This window comes from Lepidochelys kempii, chromosome 14 (genome assembly GCF_965140265.1).
Source record: "Lepidochelys kempii isolate rLepKem1 chromosome 14, rLepKem1.hap2, whole genome shotgun sequence".
NCBI classification, from domain to species: Eukaryota; Metazoa; Chordata; order Testudines; family Cheloniidae; genus Lepidochelys; species Lepidochelys kempii.
Window position 1 is genome coordinate 10,249,743 of NC_133269.1, and position 14,637 is coordinate 10,264,379.

General features: G+C 42.5%; 1 pseudogene; it reads right to left on the minus strand.

Moving 5' to 3' along the window:
• Positions 1–10,957: 10,957 nt before the first annotated feature.
• Positions 10,958–11,065, minus strand: LOC140898433 (U2 spliceosomal RNA; annotated as a pseudogene).
• Between the last annotated feature and the right edge of the window lie 3,572 nt (positions 11,066–14,637).

Sequence of the window (14,637 nt, forward strand, 5' to 3'; positions counted from 1 at the left end):
AAATCCAGACACACTGTAAGCAGGTGCAGCGGCCAGTGAGATCAATAGATTTGCAATCGCTCACGCCAAGGATCTTCTTGGCCCAGAATGCCTGCATCGTGACAAGACAATCATTGCAATGACAACCAACTGTGATATCCCATTAGGGGCCTGATTCTGATCTCACCTATGCTGGTGTAAATCAGGCATAACTTCACTGACGCCAATGAGCCAAACCATCCCCTTCCCATCGTTAAACTCATGGGAAAAGGCTCAAGGAAATCCACTCTTCCACATCCGCTGTGGGTGTAGGTTTATCCCTTCCCCAAGGGACAAGCTGCCAGAGCCACCCCAAACCTGATGGATCCCAAATAGCCACGAGACCATCTGCACGGAAGCCTGTTTCTCCCATTGGTCCCTGGCTCCCAGGCAGCATGGGTCCAGCAGCTTCACCCGAGCTGCAGCTTTTCCCAGCACGGATGGGTGGGGGTTGGTGGATAAGATAATATTGCCCCAGAGCTCCTGGACTTTTTCTAGGTATTCCCTGTGTAGGACCGGGGTGGGATAGGTATTCACCTCCATCCCCAGCTACTTTCTGCTGGTGTGGACCCTAGATCCTCAGAGAAACCTCCACAGGTCTGGATGAGTGAGGAGTGGAAGTGGCTGAACCCCTGTTCTGCATGGGAGTGGGGTGGTCTATGTACGGAGGTCTCCTCTGTATATGGATTTGGGGGGCAATCCAGGCTGGTGGAATCACACTGCCATGAAGGCACTGTTCACAAGATCAGATTGAGGCCCTGAGAACAGAACCCTGTGTTCTTTTATTTGATCACTGGTTTTCAAGTGGGCTTTGTTCTGCAGAAGGTTCTTGGTCATTTTTGTTTTTAAAAGTCCACAGTGGGACCAGCAAGCATTACAGCAACAGAGGTCCTGGAGCCCCTTCATCATGAATTATAAATAGTGGGCTTGATTCTTTTCTCACACCAGTGTCAATGAGGAGGCATGCCACTGAAGTCAATCAGACCAAATCAGGCCTGGTAAATTATACCCCAGTGGAAGGAGGCGGCTGTAATTCCTTCCCAGGGGTGCGGGGTGCATTCTGAGACATTGATAACCCGTGCAGCACCACTCTTGTGGTTCATGATGTCATTGGAATGACTCACTGGAATTCCAGCCATATGTCGAGCTGGGTGTATATTATTCTATATAAATTAAATCTTTTGAAATAGGAGCTTATTGTTTTTAATAACTTAGGCTATATAATTCCGCTCTCATGTTAGTGCTTCAATAAACATTTCACATGTTAAAATTTACTCCTGATCCATCCTCCCCGGCTTTTGGCTCAGAGCTGATAAATTGGAATAATCCTTTTTGTTTTAAGTTCCACAGACATTGTACTGTTCACATGATGTCATAGCTGTGTATGTTCCTTCATTAACTACTGGTGAGTCCTTATTACCGTGGCTAATAGAAAGAGGATTATCTCTTTATTAAATCAAAGGCCTGGCATTTTGTTGGTGTTGTTCTGCCTTCTTGGCTTTTAACTCTTTAAATTCTGGAAATCGGGATTTTCACAGTGGGTCAGATTGCAGTGACAGCCCTGTAGCTCCCCCCATCAGCTTGTAACAAAGTGGTTATGGCTCTATCTTAAGATTTGGGAGACCTGGGTACAATTCCTTCCTCTGACACAGACCTCCAATGGGACCTCGAGCAAGTCACTTTGTCCCTCTGTGACTCAGTTCCCCATCCGTAAAACGGGGATAATCCCAACCCCACAGGGGTGTTGTGAGGATGAACATATTACAAGATTGCGAGGGGCTCAATTACTATGGTAATGGGGGTCAGATAAGTACCGGAGATAGTTTGGCCTGTTTAGTACAAGTGTGATAAACCGACATGGGAGTTTGCAGTTGTCAGCATTGCTACTCAGGTACCATGGTAATAGCGACCTGAGAAAGATAGAGGAAATGCACAGGCCACAAGGGAATATATTTAGCATGAAAGGTATCCCACACTAATGAGTATTTCTTATGCCATAGGAATTCCATGTGTAGAATGTCTGGCTCCGCCAGGGGCTGCAGGGAAGTGCTTGGCTAGACAGAGCTAACAAATAGAGATCAACTGGCCAAACAAATGCAGGAACATCCCTGGATCTTCCTCTGTCACCAGACTAGGAAATCAATTGCCACATACACAACGTTCAAAGGACATACCCAAGTGCTAGCATTAGAATAGTCCACTGTCGTCTTCCCCAAAGTATGTATTTTGCTGCAGACTCATGGTGTTGAGATTGCCCTAGATTCTGTGTCATACAAAAGATACCGTAGTGAAGAACCTGCCTTAAATGCCTGTATAGATAGGTAGAGAAACCTTCCACCTGTCCCACCAAACTCCTACTGTCCACACATGCTCAAACACAATATACATGTTAATGTGTGTCAGTAGTTTTTCATTCTCCTCCAGTTGCATATTTTAGCCCAGCCTCTGCAGATTTGTATGAGAAAAGTGAACAAGATGTGGCCTTACACCATTAAAACCTGGGGGGATGTAACAGTCGATTATGTGTGTGTGACCATTTTTTTGGCCTGTGTATTGGACAAAGGTGATTTTTCTTAAGAATAGATGGATGTTTGGGTACCTATGAATTGTATTGCATTGACACTGCATCGCAGACGAACTCCAGGCATAAGCTAAGGGGGGGTGCCAGAATTTGTGATCTCAAATTGTGCTATTTATGTTCATCGGCATTTTGAGGAATAATATAATAATATTTAATATTTAATAATATAATAATATTTAATATAAAGTGTGACCAAACCCATGATATGAACAAAAACTTCATGTTCACACCATTACAGAAGAATATTTTCATAAAGAAATCCCTAAACCTTTGGGATCTTTATAGTATCCTCACAATCTCCATGAGTATATGGTAAGAAAGGCATTAATGAAGCCTGTCATCAATCCTGGCTTTCACTGTTTTAAAGAAAAAAGATGCATAGTCTGTCATTACCTCAGAGAAAAGTCCAACTGCATCTGTGGGTAGAATGCACACGATTGAAAGACATCTTGCTGACAAATTTCTTTCCCTTATCTGCACTGTCACACATTATCAGCTGGTGGATTATAATAAAGAACACAAGGCTGAAACACAATTATCCCTAGACATATTTGAGGAATCACAAGTCTGCTAATGTTACTCACAAGCCAAGTTACCCATTTGTGAACACGTCAGCACTCCAGACAAAGGCTTAACTGATAGTTTTTTACCTAAAGCTTTAGGTTTCATTATCTTAGCTCCAGAGATAATTTTCAGCTCCTTGTCGCTTAAACCTGGAAGCCAAGATATCAAGAAAACTAAAGAATTATCTGCATAACAAGTGACACTGGTAAAGCACCAGGATTAAATCCGAGTGGGACCAATGTCTGACAGACCTTCACAAGGAACAACCTCAGTGAAAATTGGTTCTTGCACGTACATTGCTGTGTCGAAAGGAGCCATTAAAATATTGTAGCAGTGGTGTTGAGATGCAGGCCCAAGCCTTTGACATAAAGGGTATGTAGTCACAGACTTAATAGACTCTAGTGGATGGGGTCTATTCCTACCTCTGCTACAGACTCTGTGTGTGATTTATTGAGCACACTTATCTGCAATACATCTCAGTTCATCCTAGTGTAAAATAGATACTTACTTCACAACAGGTTTGTGATTAATGTCTGTGAAGACCCTTGAGAGCACTGTGGGAAAAGTGCTGTCAAAAATTTAATTTAGGAGTCAAAGGAGAGTCTTGTGGTTAGGAGACTGAATTGGGACCCAGGAGATTGGGTTTCAGTCCCCACTTTGCTACAGACTTCCTGGGGTAAATTACTTAAGGAAACCTGGGGCTTGTCAACACAGGAGAATTGACCAGCAGAACTATACTGGTATGATTATATTCCTATACCTCCCTGTGTGAACGCTCTTATTTCAGAGTCACTTTCTTTTTCTGGTTTAGCTTCTACCGCTTTCAAAGCACCTTAAGCTAAACCAGAAAAGGGCACTTTTTTTCTGGAATAAGAGTGTCTACATGAGGAGTTATGTGTATAACAATCACGGTATAATTACACTGGTATAATTCTGCTGGTCAGTGTCACCATATAGAGAAAGTCCTTGGGTTGTTAACTTTTTGGGACTGGGACTATCTTTTTGCACAGTGCCTTATGAAATGGTGTCCTGCTCCATGACTGGGGGTCATAGGCTCAACTGCAACACAAAGAATAAATAATTCTATTCTATACAGGGTTTTATGCCCCTACTCATCACCATAGTATCTGAACACCATCCAGTAGCGCATTACGTGATGTGACTACTGTCTGTCACGTGTTGTTTGTTCTCTCCTCCTGTCCCCAGGGGGAGAAGCGTGTGCAGTGGGGTGTCTTGTTTTGGTAGGGTTTTTTTTTGGTTTTGAGATACACATGCTGGGGAAGGCAAGGCCAAAAATATGCACCTTACACTTGGAACAGAAGGTGGTGAGGTTTGAGGTGGTCCTTGGTTTCTGAGGGAGTTCATTCCACAGTCTCAGACCAGAGCCTAAGAAAGTTTTGTCTTCCACCCAGACTAGCTGTTTTCTTATTGTAGAGTCCCATTATGGCAGAGAAGTAAAGTTACTGACCATGGTCTTTATCCCAGCTCTTTTAGATACCCTGCACCCAGGCCACGGAGCCCTTGACGATAAGGACTGAGACCTTGAACTTGAATTGATAGGCTATGGGAAGCTAGTGTATAGAGCAGAGGACAGGTCTGATGTGCGCATGGTAGCCGGAGCTGCTGAGGAGACACGCTACAGAGAGATTAACAACAATAACAATCTCTCTTGGCCTCAGCTTCCCATCTTAAAATGGGGATACTATAATATATCCTACATCTATCATTTCTAGTTAGATTGGGACTCATTAGGTCTATATACAGCCCCAATTACAGCATGACCCTGAGTTTGGTTGGAACATCTAAGTGCTACTGTAAAGATAATTTTTCAAAACAGATGTTAATTTTCATTAATAGATGCATTTCATTGCACTGAGGCTTCTTCACACAGTTAACAAGCAGGGTTACATAAATAAATCATTAGGTGCTATTTTACAACTCTTTATTTTAGAGCTCTTTGTGTGTGTTTTTAAAGTAGGTGTCACAGCCTAGACACATCTAAAAATTCTCCACTAGGGGGGGAAGAAGAGCAATTATGATTGGCTAAACGTATAAAACATGACAAAATCAAAACCACAGTCAAGAGAGTAACATACAATTCTAAATGGAACTTGAAAACTCGAGAAGTAATTTAAGGGAACCACATTAAATACTAAAATGTTTAATGGAACCCATGTGTCTCAGACAGAGAAAGGGAGTGAGAGAAATGTAACAGAGGAAATCAAGGAGACAATATGTCTGTGCGACTTGTTCTAATTAGGGGCACAGTGCTGGTGAGGATCATTCATTATAATTTAGTTAAATCTTTAGTATGGCAAAGGCACCTCCGTATAGCCGTATAAAACAAAAGACCCCCAGTCGTAAACTAAGTTAAGGCCCATAGAACAGAAGTTAATTTCAGTCATTTGTGACTGCTAAAGGCAGCACATCACATGAATACCAGCACTTCTTTATTACCGCAGAGTCAAGCTCCAGCTAGCAGATGTCTGCAAATTTGGGGTGTGTGTGTGTGTGTGTGTGTGTTGGGAGAGGGAGTGCAGGGGGTAGTGGCCCATTGTCTCCAACTTGTCTGTCGCTTAACTCAGTAGATCTGTCTGTTTCTTTTAGCAGGGGTGGGAAAGGAGTTCAAAGAAAGAATCAAAAAAATCCGTACATCAGAGCATTGTAATATCTGAACTGCACCCAAGTATCACCAGCCACTTCTCCGTCTCTGCTTTGAAACAAGAGAACAAATGATGATTTGCAGCCGTTTGGGATGATTTACACTCTCGCAGAATGTGCAACACTTACTGCAGTGTAATTTTAAAACATATCAAGCATCAGAAGGCTGAACTGGGGTCAGGTTCAGGTTTGTGACACTTGGAGCTTGTATAGTTGTGTAGGGTCGGATACTGGGCCAAATTCTGCTGTTATACCAGTGTAAATCCAGAGACACTCTGGGCCTGATTCTGAACCCGTTTACACTGGTGCATTTAAATAGGGACTAGATCCTCAGATGGTGTAAATCTGCACTGGCTCCAATGGAGCTAAACTAATTTACTCCAGTTGAGAATCTGGCCCAGGGGAATTACTCTACCATAAATCCAGCATGAGATCAGAAGTATTTTAGTCTGGATAAGTGCTGGTGGAACCAAGAGCATGATTTGACCCTCAGAATTTTTAACATTGTTCAAAATGTTAAGTCAAATATTCATTTGAGTAAAAAGAAAAGGAGGACTTGTGGCACCTTAGAGACTAACCAATTTATTTGAGCATGAGCTTTCGTGAGCTACAGCTCACTTCATCCGATGAAGCTCACGAAAGCTTATGCTCAAATAAATTGGTTAGTCTCTAAGATGCCACAAGTACTCCTTTTCTTTTTGCGAATACAGACTAACATGGCTGCTACTCTGAAACCTGTCATTATTCATTTGAGTGTAACTATAGTATCACTCAACCAGCCACAATAGAATTACACCAGGGATGAATTTGGTCCTGTATATTTAATGGAAGTACCTTGCCTCACCCCAGTAAGGAGATTTAATCAGCAACAAACATTTGAGTTTGCTGTTGGATGTTGTCTTCTTACTCCTCAGCTGTCTAGTACATTTTGTTTTTGGAGCTTATTTAAACAAGCAGTTTATGGTTTGATCAAGTCCTTAACAGGAAACCTAACTGGTTTATAAAATATTGAGTGCTCTCATTACCACTGACCTAAAAACCTCTGGAGTGACAATCTTCATTTCTATTATACCTGCTGTTACGGTAGTGGGAGTGTTTTCTAGTGGTTAACACAGATGACAGGGAGTCAGGACTCCTGAGTTCTAAGTCTCAGCTCCATCACTGACTTGCTGCATGGGCTCGAGCAAATCATTTGAGCTGTGTTTTAGTTTACCTATAGAGTGTAGGACAATTAGTGATTGCCAAAGTGCTTTCAGCTGCTGCAGGATATAATGATTAGTGTTAAAACGTATGATAGGAATGCCTGGCTCTTTTCTTGAGATATTAGGGAAATACAGTAACAAAGTAATACCATAAAATAGCCATAATAAATACAGTACCACTAATACAGTTCCCCACTGCCATGGAACTGGAGCATGCTAAACACACACTGTAATACATCTAGCTGGACCAAATTGTCTATTGATGTAAGTTAGCACGACTCCACTGACTTCAATAGAGAATGTCATTGAGACACATTGGCCGACCTTCCCTTGGTATGAATAGGTGTAGCTCCATTTAAGTAGCTGGAATATCAGCACTTTACACCAGTGCAGGATCTGACCCTTTAAACAGTACAGCACCTCCACGGGGTCAAACAACAAAACCTGTTAAAAGATCCTGAATAAAAAGGAAGCTGGCAGGGATGCGTGTGTGCAGGAAGGGTGTATGTGGGGCTGGGAGAAGTGAATTAATGTGGGATCAATAATGGTTATACTCAAAAAACCAAACAACTCGGAAAACAAAAGGTTAAGATAGCGTTCTGGATTCTCGTCCCCCTTAAGTCCCTGTAAATCTATGGCTGTGGTTATGCTGGGGTAAGTGAGAAGAGAATCAAGGCCTCTTTTTGTAGAGGTGGAGTAAGGTGGACATCAAGAGTGTGATGAGAAGGAAGCATGGGCTGCAGAGAAGAGCAGAACCAATCACTTCGGTCTTGTCCACACTAAGGTTATTTTTTACTTGTAATTGCCACCATTAGCTCCACCCTCGTGGTACTAGCAATGGGCCAAAGTACTAGTCTAGACGCGATAAATCGATCCCCGAGCACTCTCCCGTCGACTCCTGTACTCCAGCGCCATGAGAGGCGCAGACAGAATTGACGGGGGAATGGCAGCAGTTAACTCACCGTAGTGAAGACACCACGGTGAAGAGGTCTAAGTACAATGACTTCAGCCACATTATTCACGTAGCTGAAGTTGCGTAACTTAGATCGATCCCACCTCCTCCCAGTGCAGACCAGGCCTAAGCTTGCTTCTATCACTAATTTAATATGCAGCCTTCGCTAAGTCACATTTTAGCCAAATTCAGTCTCTGTGTCAGTTTTCCCAGCTGCAAAGTAGGGATAACACTCACCTACATCACTGGGGGTTGTGAGGGTTAATGTTTGTACCAGGCTTTGATAACAGATATCACCATGGGAGTGCCAAACACAATGTTATCCCCCTCCCCCATGGATACCCACTACTTTGTTTATATTGCAATAAATCAGATGCATATATTTCCTCAAGCTAGAACAAAGAATCTATGCAATTTGATTGAGACTTCTAATTTTAAATTCTTAGATTAAAAAAAACAGACCGTTTTCCAGGAATGATTACGCAACATATGCAATGCATGTAGCATTGCCTAAGCCTTATTAATCAGATGGCAGAGAAAAATTCAGAAGCCAAGCTCAGATTCATCCACAAATGTGTCCAGACCAAGATCTGTTGGCTATCTGTGCTGAAAGGCAAAGAGCGTCCAGCTGGAAAACTAAATATCACATGTTAATTAATATGATGAATCAAAGTAGTGTGAGCACAGCAAGTCATATGAGCCTGCCACCGGAAAGGCAAATAGGCAAAACCAACATGGACTCTGTGATGCTAAAGACAAGAAGAAATGCTAGGAACTAAGAGGACTCAACTGATGTGGGCATTTCTAAATGGGTTGGAAGTTGTTTGAATTAATGTGAAGAGGAAGGTTCAAAAGTTCTTCCTCACAAACAGGAGGAATTACCCTAATATTCACTAATGGTAGACCGAGACCATACATATGGGCTGTTCACTGACGTTACTGCACCATCACTCAGTAAATACACTAAGTGGTTCCAATTTTCAAAACTGAGAGACATCCAGGGCAAGGACAATGGCTTGAGAACCAAACACTGCTGGTGCATTCCAGGTTACAAGGTTCACCCCTGTGGAACCAAGAACAAAACAGAAAGCTTTCTATTTAGTAAGACAGTGTGGTCCAGTGGTTAGTACAGGGAGTGACACATTAAGGGTCCTGGAGTGCTAGTCCTAATTCTACTATGGACTCACTGTGTGACTTTAGGAAGACTAATCTACCCATCTCTTCATTTCTAGACTACCCCTGACTTTGGTATGTGGGTGCTGTGTTAGGAAACTTCCCTGCAACCCCGGGAATAACATTTAACCACCTCACAAAGATATATTTTGAGAATCAATTAACTCAGGGCCTTGAGTTCCCATAACTCATAGCCTTGAATACTTTGGGGCAAGTCCCTTAACTTCACAGCTACTCCATCCATAAAATGGAGATTACACGCACCTAGCTTACAGGAATATTGGAAGGGTTAATTCATAGAATTGTTTTGAAAATGTCCCTCCTCCCACCCCGAAAATCTTGACTTTAGTTGAAAAGCCAAAACCCCCAAAAGTTTCATCTGGAAACTAAAAGTTTTCAGCTGAAAATTTTTTGGTGAAAAATGTTAAATTTTCTATGGAAAAGAGACATTTTCGACAAAAAGTTTCATTTTCAATTTTCTTTTGAAAAACAGTTTGCCAGATTTTTTTGACCCTTTAATTAACTAAAGGTAAGTGTCTTTGAGATGAAAAATGCTAGGTTTGCAAAATGTATTGAAGGCACATAAAGCAGCAAATATTGTTATTCCCCTTTGCACAGTGAAATCAGCAAGCACTAGTGACATATTTGGATCACCCTAATTTGTTTGAACAAGTTGGCCCAGATCCTCAGCTGGTGCCAATTAGCAATGGAGTGATGCCGATTTGCAGCAGTCAAGGGAAAATCTGGCCTTTCATTTTTCGTGAATTGGGTCCAGCCCTGTTTGATGTGATGCAAACATGCTGATTATTGATTAATCAAGTCCACTAGAGGGCATGTAAACTCTAGCATCCTCACTGGTCGTGAGTTATGGGAACCTCTGGAAGCAAGTGCTGCTTATTAGGTTTGATTTAGGTGGGAGGATAGTGTGACAAGGGATTCTTCTCTTTGGGGAAGAACATTGCAAGGAAAGTCTTTGTGGATTTGTTAGTCTCATCCTGGCAATGGTCATTATAAGATAAGGTACATCACACACATGCACAGACTACACAAGTGACCCGCTCTGCAGAGATTCACATTCTGGCAAGAATCAAGTGCCTTCTCTGTTGTTTGCCCATCCTGGTTAAGGCTGTGTGAAAATTGCGCCACTGAGCTGCTAAGCCGTCAAAATGTTTCAAAACGCTCCAAGGAGAGGGGCCAATGGAATTGCTGAAAAACCTCATTCTGTAAAGTTTTTTTTTAAAAAACTGTACATGTGTTTGTGAGCCAAGGCAGGAGCGCCAGAGAGACTGAGAGAGAAACAGCCTCCTCGAACATACATGGAGGTGTTCTTTCCTCCATTCATTAGAAGAACAGAGAAAGAAAGAAGGGCTGGGGATTATGATTATATAGTCTTAACATAGCCATCCCCCTGCCAGACATGCCCACGTTGTGAATCTGGAGTCACTCCATTGATTACTTATAGAACAGACCAAACTGAGGCATAATTAGGTCCGGATTGTGAACCCTTAGCTCACTGTGGTAAGTGGTTACTCACACACATGCATTGCCGTGGCAGCTGATGGGGAGAGTCTTTGCATAGATGGATGCAGACGGGACCACTGGTGTAACGAGTTGCTGTAGTTCACAATCTGGCCTTTGATTTTGAGATGCGTGGCTACTTGGGAAGAACAGGGAGAGACTTTCAGGGAGCATGGGAGAAATTACATCTTATTTAGCCTCAGGGCCTTCTGAAACTTGACACCAGCCAGGAATAGAGGGGGAAAGGCTCTAAACTCTGGAAAAGGAAAGTACATTTCGGGTCTTTGCTGTGAGTGATGGGAAAAAGCTATTTGATTACTGGCTACATTCCCCTGATTGAGGATCTATCAGATATTAAACTGATATTTGAGCTTAGCCAAAAGGCCAAGCAGCAGTGATTAACTACATTTTCCCCCTGGTCGTTTTTCTCCACTGTATTTAATTAAGCTCAGCCTCATTTTGCAGCTTTATTTTGTAGTTTTTCAATGCCAGTTCTTAACTTTCCATGTTGGTTGTTGTAAGTCCTCATGGCTCTAGCTGTGGGCCTGATCCTGAGCCCAACGAAGTCTACGAGAGTTTGAGCTTGGGTTGGGAAACAAGAGCTTTACACCCAGAAGCTGAACGAATGGTTTGAGTTAAACCACAGAAGTACTTCAGATCAGTCTTGATTTGATTTTGAGCCATATCCATGATCCAGCAGAGCTTCTGCATGAATTTTTACGGTGGTTGCAAACCTCTAGAGATGTGTTTTGCTCCACCTGAGTATCAACAAATTTTATCTAGCTGCTGTTCCTAGTGTAGTTCAGGTATGACCCTGATTCAGTTTTGGGATAGGTCATAAAATGAGGCACATGGTATTTTACTGTTGCCTCTGATTGGCTGAATGATCTAGGCCACGTGATCAGAAGGGTCAGCATTAGCCATTTTCACTTGGCTTTGCAGTGACCGTGGCTGCATTTTAGTTACAGCCAGCTGGAAAAAATCAGCATTTGGTTCCTTCCAGCCCCAGTCTCTCTCTCTCACACAGGAAAGAGCATCTTCTATTTTTAATGCTTTTCTGGGAGCAAGACAGAAGCACCTGTTAGGAAATGAGGAAAAACGAAGTCCCTGCTGCTGCCTGTGGGCCAGCTGAGATTGGCTCCAGATGAGCGAGAAATCTCTCTACAAGCAAGAGGGAAATGGGGAGTGTAAGGATGATTGTGCAGTTGAGACACTGGACTGGAGATCTGGGTTCACTGTTTAGCTCTGCTGTGGAGTCCCTGGGTGACCTTTGGCATGCCACCAAAAGGTAATAGGGAAGATGTGCTGCAGGGGGTATGTGTAGCCGGCAGAGGAATTTTTAAGCTATGGCAAACCGAGCATGGGTGCCTCTGGCTTGCCTTGCTTACTGACCAGTTCCTTGACTTACTGAGCAGTTCAAGCATAAGCTGCAGGAATGTATTGTGTAGGCTCACAATGGGCCAAATACATCCCTGGTGGAGCAGCACTGAAGACAACACAGCTGCGGTAGGCATTGATTTGGTCTAATGAGTCCAGCACCAGAGAAAGGGATCCAGTAAGGGGTAAATCTGCTCTAGAAGTTGGATCCTTGTGGCAGACATAATGGGGGACTCTGGGGGTGAATATCCCTTGACCTTTAACGCATATTTTATGCCTTCTTTTTGGAGGAGAATGAGGAGGCGTAGCCCACTAGCTAAAGCCCACAATGGGAATTCGATTCCCTGCTCTCCCACTGGCGCGATGTGTGGCGATGTGTGGCAGGCCACTCAAAGGTCTTCCTTCCTCAGTTTCCCAATCTGAAAACAGTGATGATAATATTCTCCTACCTGCCAGGGATGTGACGCTGCTCGATTAGTATTTGGAAAATGCTTTGAGATCTGTGGCTAGAAATTGCTATAAATGGGCAAAACAGTATTAATAACTGATATGCAAATGGGGAATCATTTGGATAGGACAATAAGACACTAGTGGCAAAACCCCCACAAGACAACTGGAATGTGGCTGTGGTATATAAAAATGTGCCATGTGCTGATTCAGTCACTCTCTTCTTGCTGCTCTCAGGGCCTAGGCTAGAGCTGTGAGTACTACACCTCATTTGAATAATTCCCACATATATTCCAGATGCTGACCACATGGCTGCCTTTGTAGGGCTAAAAAAAGAGGGGGTGGGGCAGGTCTCTCCTAAATGTCCATATTTAATTTCTACGCAGATGTTTGTAGTTGCACAGAATAAATACGCATAAATCAACCCTCCCCTCGCCTCCCATCATACGTTGTGTGATTCAATACACGGAGCCTGCCCAGAATGCAGAGTGAAGACAACTCAGCCTCAGACGGATTTATATAATAAATGGCTGTGCACCCTTTCAAGGGGACAAGGAATCTTAAAATAACTCAACACTATATTACTGATCAAAAATGCATACAAGTCTGCAGCTATTCTTTTCATTGCCACCCCTTTGACACATTGGACGTGACCCATGGCCACCCTCAACAATACAATCCTTTCCTTACTGTGCTGACAACAAAGACTGGCCATCGCTGATCAGGTTGAGAAAGTAGGGTTTTTTCACCATCCCCTTCATTGTGAGTTACCCATTTCACTGTATAATTCCATCTCTGCGTGAGTCAAACATACTTTGCATGAAAGTGGCTTTCCTCCAAAGCTGCAGTACTGCTGCACAACCAGTAGAGGGTGTGAAAGAATATGATAAAAGGAACTTGAGTGTGTTACCTCTAAAAATTTACTATTACTGTTAAATATTTATATCACGGTAACACCCAAAAGATCTGTTGACAGAAGCTATTTTGTATCCTTCTTCTACATGCTATGAGGAGATACTTACAGACAGGAATCTAAATAAGCAACACATAGAATTCAAATTAGGTTCACTCCTGGAGAATGGAATTTAAGTTTTATAGCATGACTAATACATGGTTTTCTCTTAGGCATAGACCAGACTCTTGATTTTTCCAGTATTATTAGCTGGGACTAGACAGTTTGGCCAAGGAAACCCCTCTATACTTACTAAAAGTACAAAGTGTTCTATTTAGACAAGACATTGATTTTTAAGGTCACAGCCACTCCTCCAGAAAACTCCATCATACTTGTGTCATCTACCTTGGAAAGACCAAGGTGATAATGCTGAGATCTGAACATGTCTTTCCAAGTAGCCTTGCCTGGGCAAAACCTGAAGTGTCACTAAGCCACCCCTCTACTATTTTGCTACAGCTGGTAAATTATCTACATTAGTACCTTAACTAAATGAAAACCTCATTCATCTTATCCATGAGAGTTCATTTATTTCATATGGCATCAACCACAACTTCTCTAAAGATATTCTAATAGGAGGAAACTGCAAAATATCAAGACCACAAATCTGTGTCATATCCTTTAAGAAATAAAGCTCACAAGTGCTGGCGATTTTTAAAGTTTCTGAATCACACACCCAAGATCTTTCCATGAGTTACCATTGAAATGTGACACGTGGTTGGGTAGATTAACTAAAACCAAACAGAATACTTTGGTAATTAGCGAACAAGTGTATGTTGGTTTTTTTATGATAAGAAGGTTTTAAAAGGACATATTATAATTCTTGAGTCTAAGTTCATGTTTTGCAGCAAAATGGGTCAAGAAAGGATTCCCCCTACCCATGTAACGCTGCACATTTGGCTAGGTGCATCATTATCAGGGACGGGATGGGGAGACATGCTTTCCTCTGACGCTTCCAATATTGTTCTATGCTAGAGACAGGATATTGGACTTGATAGGCCAAAGTTTGATTCATTGCGGCAAATCCTGCACTGCTACCATTGGGCCAGATACCACAGCGTTAGACCTTTTAGAAACATTGATTTGATAGTGATGGATACTGTAATAGGGTGACCGTCCCTTTCAAGGATGGTAGGGATCAAGGGTCAGTCAACCCCTGATCCATGGTGCAACCCTCTAAGTTTCCTAGGACTTT